Genomic DNA, 11101 nt, shown 5'->3' with positions numbered 1-11101 from the left:
GGGCCGGGCCCGGGCCCGGGCCCGGGCGGGAGGCGCCGCCGCTACCTGTGAGGGACGGACGGAGGGAGGAGCGCGGCGGGGACGCAGGCCCGCAGCAGCCGGCCCGGCAGCAGCACCGCCACCCCGACGCCCAGGCGGAAGCGGAACTGCGTCACGCGCCCCACTGCCCAACCCGCACCCTCCCTTCCCCTTGCCGGAAGGTCACGTATGCCTTTAGCCCCACCCCCTCAGGGGCGCCACCGCCCCCTCCCCGCCCGCACCGCCGGAGGTCACGTGACGACGCGCCCTTTTCCCCCCCCTTCCCCCGCCCCAGCGAGGCGCCGCGGTCACGTGGCGCCTTCCCGCCTCCCCGCGGCGACCCCTAGCGAGAGGGGACCGTTAGCGCTGAGGGAAGCCGCCCCGCCCCGCCCAACGGCCGCCGCTCCGCCCCAACGGCCGCCGCCGCGGCCCCCCGCTGTGCCGGGCGGGCCTCTCCCCCCCTCGGCTCTGCCTCAGAATGCCGAGAATCGGGAAAACCTCACAAAACTGATTTCTGCCTGCCGCCAGGGTGCTTCCACTTAGAGGAGAGTGACTCTTACCTCTCCGCGCTCTGATTTTCCCCTCAGCGAGCCCAGAATCCCACCCACTGCCATTTGGAGTTACGTGGCGCAGCTACCCAAAATGTCCAATTTTAGCGTTGACCTGAAGGATGCTTCGCGCACCCAAAAACTTGGCAGGTTTTCCAGGTTTTCTAATAAAAGATGCTACCCCTCCTGCCCTCCCTTTCCTCCCTTCTACCCTCAGACCRTCGCGGTAACGACGACTAGATATACACCGTCATTTTCCTGCCGTGCTCCTCCAAACTATGACRCGCTTTTCAATGCCATTATCCTGCCTGCTTCAGAAGGGACGGGGAGAAACCATGAGCAGGAGCAGGCCCCAAGCGTTACGGATGCCGCCACAGGCAGGAAAACACAAATATTGTTACTGATGCGAGGTATCTGCGTAAATCATACTGCCTAAACGCTTTGCTACAGACCCAGTCCCACGACGGTGTGAAAACCCGGTTAATCCTCTTGCTCAGAATATAATTAAATCCTGTGGAAAATTTGGACTGACTTCACAGCTCTTTCGCAATCGCTTTTTCAAGTACCCGGCCAGTACGGCAATCACTGACTGTTCTTGCAGCAACACCGCTGCTAGCTTGACCTCGCTTGGAAAAATAAGCAAATTACAGCGAAATCCATCTTCTGCCCATCGCGGGTGGCTGCCGCGGGGCCCTTGATGGCCGTCGCACCGCRGTGGCAGCAGGCGCCCCCCGCGCTGCTTCTTCCTGCGCAGTCCGGTTGTTAGAAGTCTTAATTAACAAGCGGACATGTGTCTAAGGCGGGTTACGATGCCTCACCTCACGTATCAAGCAGGGACGTCGATAGTGCTTTTAATCAATAACCTTGCCTGCCAACCTTGCCGTTAAAACCGTCTGATGTGTAATAAATGTATCCCCTTTTCTGCCGAAACAGGAAGGGTTGTGCACTTCCGTACAAATATTTGTTTGTGTACGTGGATTTCTRCTTGCTCGGGCAAATGTGCCTCTTTATCTGCGTGCACGTATATGCTGAAGGTTGTAAAAAGAGCTGCAAATGCAACTTCATGAGATTTGCGTGTGGTTGATCCAGTTGGTGCAAGGCACAGTGCTTGGGGGTCCTAGCACCCGGCCACRTGCTGTTGGAAAACACTTTTTGTTCATTCTCAATACGTAATGGAAAAAAAAGGGTTGAAATAGCAAATTTAGAGCTGGCATGCAGCTCTCAAGGAGGCCAATGGAAACTGCATGGAAGCAACTTGGCTCCCAGTTAGTAAGAGGCATTATTTTCCATGCCTCCATTATAGGACCTGCAATGGTATTATTTAAATTATTCAGAAAGGCAGTTACATGTAATAATAAACAAGGCAGTTGTTTATCACAAGTCCGCACTGCAGGACATTGCAAGTATATGCAACTTTTGTTTTTCTTTAGAGTCATATAAATATTTGGGTTGGAAAGGACCTCTGGTCCAATCTCCCGTCCAGAACAGGGCTAGCTTTGAACCTTGTCCAGTTGAATTTTGAGTATCTCCAAAGATGGAGATTGCACAACATCTCTGGACAAGCAGCCCAGTACTTCAGTACTATCACTGTGAAGCATTTATTCCTTGTATCTGGTCAGACGTCCCTGCTGCAACTTGTGACTGTGGCTGCCTGTCCTTTTGCTGTGTCCCTGAGAAGCATCTGTCTGCTTTGTAACACCCTCTAGGCAGCTGGAAACAGCAGTTAGATCCATCCTCCCCTTCCCTTCTCCTAGCTAAAAAACCAAACTCCTCAGCCTCTTTTTGTGTGTCATGTGCTCACGTCAGTGGCCCTCTGAGCTCCTTGTAGTCTGTTGACATCTCTCTTGTCTTTTAATGGCAAAACTGGGTATAATTGTCTGCGTGAGCCTTTCTGAATCTGGGAGGAAAAGACCAATAGCCAATACTTAAAGTAGGCTTTGAATTACATATTTTAAGGAATATCATGACCATACATGAGTACACACTGCTGAAGGATATACCTTAATGTTGCTGGGAACATAGGAGCATAGTTTGTATCTTTCCTATTGGATTTTCAGTTATATATCATTGTATTTCAGTTCCTGACTTCCTAACAAGTCAGATTTAGTGCTTTTCAGGGACAATAATAGAGATCTTGAGATGTGACAAACATCAGAGTCAGGAAACTTTATCACACCCAGAAGGCTGTGCATACCACAAACAAGATACCCAGAGGAACAATAACAGCGTGGGTTTTGTACCTCCTGCTTTTACATCAGCCGGTCAGAATGAGGAAATCCAAAACATAGCGGAGGCATCCCTTTTATAATTAACCGGGGGGGGGGGGAAGGATTAGTTTTAATTTTTTTAACAAGATTCAAGTTATGGAATGCAAAATCAGTTTTAGTTAAGGAAATGCCAGCCTTTGATGGTGGGCTAGAGCAGTAAGATATAAGATATTAAGTTACAGTTACAGTGTTGTTTCTTACTGGGTTATGTCACTCCACTTTTATATTCATGCTTCGCTGTGCACTGTGAACATCATGCACTCTGATGAATTAGCTGAGCCACCCTGAAGCTAGATTTTAAAGGATACCAGATGGTATGTTCAATGCATGTGGTAAGCTTTTATACGCTTTTCCCCTATGGCCAATCACCGACTGATAATTTATTTCAAAACCCTCATAAAATAAATCACTTTGAAAATGACGCTGTCTCTAGTTAATAAGTGCTCTTTGTCAAGGCAGAGGCTTGTTGCCATGAAGATAAAATCATAAAACTGGTTCAAAGTGCATTGGGATGGCAAATGTACCCTATTGAGAAGATGAGATAAACTAAATTTAGCTGGAAAGGAAGCATTGCTATCTGCTTGTTGTGCAATTATGAACAGGTGAACTGTCATTAAAGACACTTTGACAGTCACTTAGGTACTAACTCACAGGTTTTTCTGCGACAAGAAATGATTTTTTTTTGGTATGTTTTCCTTCCACAGTGGTGGATATGTAGAGCCTTGATTATGTGTCAAGCCACTGCATGAGTTTGTTTTCAGATTTTTGAGCTAGTGATTATATCTGGCAGCAGTAATGATAGCTTTTTTTCATTTTTTGTTGTTCTTTAGTGAATAAGAATTAGAAAATTCCTCTCTGTGTGACACCAATGAAACCCACCTATCTGAACCTGTTCTTGTTATCTTCCATTTCCTAAAAGTAACAAAAAAAAAGTATTAAAAATTAAAGTGTGACTAGAAAAGAACTTTAGCAAATGATTTTCACTGCTGCCTAAATGCCCCACTTCATCCCTTTGAGTTGCCTCTGACTCCTGTCACTTTGGCATCCTGCACACAACACCGTACAGCACTGGCAGCCGGGGGACTTTAGGCATGTTTGCTCCTAATTGCGTGTCCTCCCAGAGAAGTGCCCACTTTCCCCCAAAGTCCCAAAGAGAAACCCGCATTTCCCCTGCCTTCCTTAGGGATCTGACCCTTTACCAGTCCTCCTTCTAGTCTTCCCTTCCCCCTTCCTCTGCCTGCCCAGACAGTCGCAGACTTTAGTTCCTAGTCTAGTGTTGCAATCCTCAGAGTCTCTCAATGAGTTTTGTGACATTTGCTGTTTGGCTTACAGCCACAGCTCCTACAGTCAGATGACAGTATGAAATTATGGCCCTTAATTCTCTAAGGGACCTTGTTTTCAAGTGCTCACTGCTGCAGAGACAAGCTCAAAAATTTATTTTTTTAAATGCTCAAAAAACAAAAGGAAAATAAAAGTCCCCCCCCCCATTTTATTTCATTCCAGTTTTGCAATTATAAATCAAGCTCTTTTGGGGAAGGAGGAGGGAGAGGTAAGGAGTAATTGATTCTTAAAAGCTTTGGCCTAGCACTAAGGGTAGAGTCAACTTTTCCCATAGCCCTGATTCTCTAATGGATATAGATACACACGCACGTCCATACACATACACAAATACACACTCCTCGTGGAAAAGCCTAGAACAGTCATAGTGGGACAGGTCAGAAGTCCAGCTAGCCTAGTGTCCCACCTGACTGTGGGCAGCACCAGCTACTTAAGAAAAGAAGGGAGAACGGATATATAAACCATTCCTCCCCCTGCAAAGTCTCCTAGTCTCTAGCAATTGGCAATCTGGGGTTTTCCTGGACATGACATTACATCTGCATCATCGTCTTCAATAGCTAGAAACCCACAGAAGGCAAAGCCAGTCCTATCTGAAGGTATCATATGTGCTAGAGGATGCTTGCTGATTATTTCCATGGTCATATGAGCAGCTTGGAGCAGGAAGAATGTGGATTGTTAAATCTCCATCAGTCATTTCTTCATCATTTCCCTGTGACTCCATTTGTGGCCATAGTTTTGTGTCTCATTTTATCTTTTTGTGCAAGTTGGGATCTCTTTGTTCATCCACAACACCTGGGTACAGAGAGCTTCTGTACTCAGGCACCCTTTCTCTCTGTCAGACAAGCTGTATTTCCTCTACAAAACCTCTGAGGACGTTTGAGATCTCTACTTTGCACAACCGTTGATGTATGCATTTTTACATGTGAAATTAATTGTTCAATACCAAGTTGCTCATGTCTCTACCTCAGATGTATATTGATGGTGTAGCCGTACTGTTAAGGTCAATGATCCACTGATTGGTGCCAGAGAACACATTTGCAGTCACCTGGCTTGTAGTAATTCAGGAAATGATGCATATAAGGATCATTTGGGCTTGTGAAGGATCTGTAAGGTACTGCTACAACAAAGGTGCTACTGAAAGGTGCGTGATGAATTATTAACATGAGTATTCAGTATAAAGCACTGTGTGGAAAGGGTTACACCTACCTCTGATCCAGGTGTTGGACAATGCAGTCTGACAGGCGGTGTGGACCAAGCTTCATTTTTTGTTTCCATGAGGTTTAGTAGAGAAGCTGGCTCTGGTGGGCACTTGCTTGCTGACATATCCATGAGGTTCCTTTGTGTTTCATAGCCCCTGAACAGAAGCCAACCATCTGACCCAGTGTCCTCCGGACGTAGACCATGTTGATGTTCGTCTATTAATTTCAGTAGTTTTAGTAATCTCTCAGGGTTGGGGTATTTTCCCCAACGTTTCTACACTGAACCAGGATGGACATTTACCAGGTACGTGGTTCAGCTGAGGGAGTGTAGTCCGTTCTCGCTCTCCATTAGCACTGCTCATTGCAGTAGGGATATGCTAGGCCCACAACAGGGAAACGGCCCCTCCACCATCATATCATGACTACCACGAAAGTTATCCTGGTAAAAGTTGTTTTGCCCTGCTTTGTTTTTTTAGCTTTTTCCAACAGTAACCTGAATGTTACTTCAGAAACACGTCCCTGATGGCAACGGACTAGAGAGAAAGGAATAAGAGATTTACCAGGAAAAATGCACAGGATGGAGCTAGGAGGAAAAAAGCAGTGTAGAAAAAGGACTAAGGTTTTGAATCCTACCTTTTCCTTCCCTGTTTAAGGCAGGAACTTGATGGCTGCATTGTCAGTTTTGAACTACCTAAAACCCCATCAAAAGAGCACAAATCTCATCCTCTGCAACTGCAGTAAGGTAAAATCTAGTCACATCAGCTGCTATTCACTTAGTGTTTTGAGAAAATCTGTGGGAATAACACCCATGTCATTCCTCCTCCTCTTCAGCTTTCAGGCCCTGATTCAGCAAATAGTTTAAATGCTTTGTTGAATTGGTGTCTTTTAGTTGCTAATGCCATGAGAATAAAGCAGTTTTCATGACCGCTATTAAGAATCCGCTTCCTTCTTTGGGTCTTATTTTTCCATCAGCCTGCTGGAAGAGTACAGCCGGAAAACAGATTAGTCTGGGAAAGAATTCTTAACTAACAAACATACCACAAATACACTTCTTCAGTGATATTTTAGGTCAAATGCATTTGCCAAGTCAATAGTCACCAAAGTATGAATGATTCCTATAAATAAATAAGGCAGACTTAAATATTTTGAATGTTGGTCTGAGCTCCTTTAAAGTGGTACAATTAACTGAAATTAGGATCATTTCAAGTAAGAGTCATTAAAAAAAAAGAAAAAACAAACATCTGAACGTTTTAACCTCGGTTTTTTTTCTAGTCACATCCTTAGCAATGATAATAAATTCAGAAAATTCCATGAAAATCTCTATTCTTTGGACTCTTAAGGCAATTAGTATAATGTTCACAGTTATTCTCTTTTATGAAAATAGGAAGAAATGATGCAGAGTAGCAGCTTTTTGAATACTAGAAAGTCTCCCTGGGGAAAATTACAGACATTTCAGTGATAAATTGGAAATGAGATAGCGGAAGGTTTGGAGTAAGCCTGATCCAAAGTTTCCTCATTGATTTCAGGGCTTTTYATATTATGTTTGAAATGAGAAGGTATCAGCCCGGTTGAGTCTGGATGACAGGTTTGTCTTATAAATTATGCTGTATAGTTCCTACTGAAGCAGGAGCTCAGGGCAAAGTGGGATCGCAAAAAATTGTTAATCCAGCCCTGKATTTTCTTCTTGAAAGTCAAACATCTGAACCACTAAATATACTCCTCACCTTAATGGGTGAGCAGTCCATACCACTTAATTCATATGCCTCATTGTTCGCTACATTAATCTTCACCATTGTATTGATCTGCTTCTCCAAAGATCTTAAAATTCTGCTCGAGGTGCTCAGTCTTGGTTTAGCGAAGCCAGGCGTTCATAGTTTGCCTAGTAGTCCAGCTGGCTGGTTTAAAAGTCCAGAGAAAGCAAGCGACCTCCCTGTAGTCAGAAAAGCTCAGAGCAGGTTTGAATCCAGAGTCCTCGTAGCAGCCAGACTGCTGCTCTCGCCGCTAGACGGGAACCTGACAGCTACGGGCTGTATGTGTGAGCATTATACGCTATCGCAGTTCTCTCTGCCTGGGGTAAGAGTTACTCCTCCCTGTAAATGTTTGCAATATTGCCTGAAAAGATAGATTTAGAATTCCCAGGGTAGGCTTTTTTTTTCCTGCCAAGGGGTGAATACATCCTAATTAATTAGCAGAAATATTCCTAATATACAGCCCTTTTAGAAAGGAAAGGAACTGGCTATTGTGATAAAGTACACTGCCAAACATTCTGGGCTTGACTGTAACAATATCACAGGAATCCGAGGACATAATTGCCTTGTTATTTCGTGCTCCCCAGGGCTGTGCCCGAGGCAGTTTAGTAGAACGGGCACATAAAAACTGCCTCCAGCCAACTCCACTCCCCGCTGCAGCTGCCTGCTTTCCCAGGTCCCGTGTTGCCTTTGCTCAGCTTGGCAGGGGCTCTTTCTCCTCCTCCGGGAAATTCCCATCCTTTGACTCCACATCCCATGACTGCTGCCCCAGACTTGGTTGATACAAGTACTGCAGAATCCCCTTCCCCCCCTGCTTCGTTACATTAACATATTGTTTCCCGTTTTATGCTTAGACTTGAAATTCTTCGGAGCAAGGAGCATCACCTTGTTTTAGTTTTGAGTGTCTCAAACAATGAGATAGCAGCGTCGAGCTGCTGTTGCAATACAAATAACAAAAACGAATAACACTTCCTCAGTAATATTTCAGCCCGGAGCCGCAGAGTCCAGGCTGGTTGCCGACCTGAGAAAACCAGTCTCATTCGGGAACATGTCACACTCCCTTCCTCAGCACTACTTTAGCTAAACACATTCTGAAAAAAAAACAACAAAATGTGCTGCCAAAATAGCAGAAAGAACCAACTCCCTAAACAGGAGGCCTTCCCCGAACTCCCCTATTTGAAGCTCAGGTTTAATGAAAGCAGGTAAAAAAAACAAGCACAATGCTATTTAAACATATGAATAGCTCCTACTCACATAAATCATTTCAAAGAACAAATAGGTGGTGAGGATTCCAGGATCAGGCTCCAAAACCATTATGCCAAAGTGCAGTAAAAATGAATGGACTCTTTCCCTCTCAGCCAGCAATTTAGTTGTGTCTGATACTGCTGGAAATTACTCTTTTTTTAGACAAAATATGTTTTACATGCCTGCTAAAATGTATTTTCTTCAACAATTAATAATAAATGGCAAGGGACAAATTAATTAAGTATATATTTGTAGTGATCTAATCTTTCTTATTCAGTCACTGACTTGCAAGGTCAATCGCTTGCAGTGGATCTCCCTGCTCTTAGGAACTGAGAAATGCTATCATATTTAGACTGTAAAAACATCAGCATACAACCATTAGCGTGTCATTCAAAAAAGCTTTCTAAAGTTCTCATTATTAATAGTGTTTATTTTGATTTAGAAAACCAGTGAAGTAAGCATCGCTGAACTGGGCTGGCCACTGTCTGAGCTTACTGTTCCTCAAGCATTTACTTGTGGCCGCTGTTGGAGACAGGGTACTTGGCTAGATGGACTTTTGGCCCAGTCTGGTATGGCCATTCTCATGTTCTGCTTTTTTGGATCATAAAGGGTTACATGAATTTATCTGGAATAATTTATGYCCTAGCATGGCCAAACACCGATGAACGGGGTTCCAAAATGTGCTTTCTAGAGTGCTATTTGGTTACAGTGTGTAGGAGTCAAAGAAATTCAGAATACAGCTTGTGGGAGGAAGGACAGTATACTAAAGAGCAGGGGCACAACTATTGGCTTGGAAACAGGTGACTCAGGTTCCCTGGTCTCTCTGCCTTCCCCTTGCTTTGCTTTAGGTCTTCTCCATCCTTTTCTTTCCCTTCTCCGTGAAAGCTCCTGTCTGCTTGCAATGCAAATAAAGGAGCACATCAGATCTAGCAAGGGATTATCTACTTCCTGCTTTTGCTCTTAAGTGAAGAACAATATCCAAGTATTAAGCGCACCCCCGCGGCTCATGTAAAAGAAAGGATCCTTTTATTCCTTGGCTAGTCTTTTGTCTAGCCAAGAATCTGCCACCCACTCAGGTAATGTGTACCGAGCTCTTACCTGTGCTGGTAGAAGATCCTGTCAGGAGGGAATATCCAGCAGAAGCGAAGCATTGCTCATGCGTCAGAGGGTTTGAAGGGAAGGGGATGAGAGCTGATATTTTTTTGGGGGGGGGCGGGGGGGGGTCTTGCTTGGAGGAGAGGAGGACCAGGGAAGAGGCATTTGCTTAAAAAGCGAATGGCTTTTTGGCTTATGTTAATCAACACATGTGTTCTTAGTAAATTGACAGAAAAAGACTTAAAAGAGACTAAAGGCTAGAGCTGAGTTTTCCTGGATCAGTAAGGAAGCCAGCTACCTTAGAAAGTGCTCGGGGCAAGTCCCTCCTCTAACTGGCCTATTGAAATTCACCCACTCCCACTCAGTGCCACCATTGAAAGTACCTTGCCCACTAAAATATTCTCATATTTCCCCTTCACATTTGCCCTCTCTTTGGACCCAGGACCAAGATTATCCATGTGCAAGGACACTGAAGCAGCAGCATCACACCAACATGTAATTTGGCTCTCGGAGTATAAAAATGAAGGAGCATAAAAATGACAGAACGTCCCACTCACCAACCCTGTGTTATCTTGGTGGCGGCTAGATCTCAGCCAGCCTCTAGTCTAATGCCAGCATTTTTGTTGTAAAGATCTGGAAAAGAAAAGCCCGGCCCTTGGCCTTCAGCTTGCCAGGTTGAAAGCTTGCTGAAAGGTGAGGAATTTCTGGGTAGGCTGGAGAGTTGCACAGCGATATTCCTTGCCAAGAACATGAGGGTGGAGATTTCTCATTCTTACTGAAGAGCAGTCAGACTGGCCACACAGAGAAAAGTCCCTGTTGTGCCCTGGAACCGGATCCCTGCCTCCGGTCTGCTGTCATCCCAAATTCCCCTCTGTTGCTGCAATTTGCCGTTGAGGTTATGCTTTGTGTTCCCGCACAGGCACCCTTCCCTTTGGGCTGAAGGCACCCGTCGTGTCTTTGAAGTACCAGCTGCCTCTGGAATCAACGCTATATTCCTGATAACGTAAAGAAGTTAAGCTTTTTAGGCTGTTCTGAGCTAAAATAATCAGAAAAATATCCACAAACCTGAAAGTATCTAGTTCTGCAACAGTATTGGTGGAGACAAATACTATATCGAATTTAGCAGAGCTATTCCTTCCTCTCCCTGCCCCCTGCAGAGATGTATTTTCTAGGGACTTCTCCTTCTCCCCTAAGTTAGAGACATGAAGCTTTGGATGGCTCTGAACAAGTTGTTTAGTAACACAGCCAGTGCTCAGATTGATTTTTCCCAGCTAAACTTGCTTGATCAATTTTTTCAGGCTTTGGATATCAATTAAAGGAACACTACTCTTTTGTCTCGTGTGTTGCTCCCCTACAAAATAATGAACTGTTTAATACACTAGAGGCAATTTCAAATTATCCAGTTTAATGAGGAAGGTTGTGACAGAAGATTTATTGCCCTTTCTGATCTGCTAATGTATTTTCCCAACCATCCCAGCAGAACCAATCACCGTATTTTCATTATACACTCTATTTTCAGGGGTTCATTAGTTGTAGACTAAAAATAATGCTGAAGGTCTCAGCCTAAGAGCTAATCCAATTTTTTTAATTGGAACCAAAATTTGATAAGACAACTTTCTATTCATAACAGCATCAAGCATCAA

The 11101-nt window shown here is 44.6% G+C and overlaps 1 protein-coding gene across 2 annotated transcripts in view; it reads right to left on the bottom strand.

Annotated features, from left to right (window-relative positions):
- Nucleotides 1-151, bottom strand: part of MAPK1IP1L (mitogen-activated protein kinase 1 interacting protein 1 like) — an 11438-nt gene extending 11287 nt beyond the window's left edge. The window contains exon 1 of one of the 2 annotated variants that reach the window (XM_026056182.1): nt 46-151. The gene's annotated coding sequence lies outside the window, so the exon portion shown is untranslated. The remainder of the gene's footprint in view (nt 1-45) is intronic. The other variant, XM_026056183.1, reaches the window with a different exon arrangement.
- Between the last annotated feature and the right edge of the window lie 10950 nt (nt 152-11101).

Source organism: Apteryx rowi, unplaced genomic scaffold (genome assembly GCF_003343035.1).
Source record: "Apteryx rowi isolate R43461 unplaced genomic scaffold, aptRow1 scaffold_13, whole genome shotgun sequence".
Classification (NCBI taxonomy): Eukaryota; Metazoa; Chordata; class Aves; order Apterygiformes; family Apterygidae; genus Apteryx; species Apteryx rowi.
This window is presented reverse-complemented; position numbering and strand designations above follow the sequence as displayed.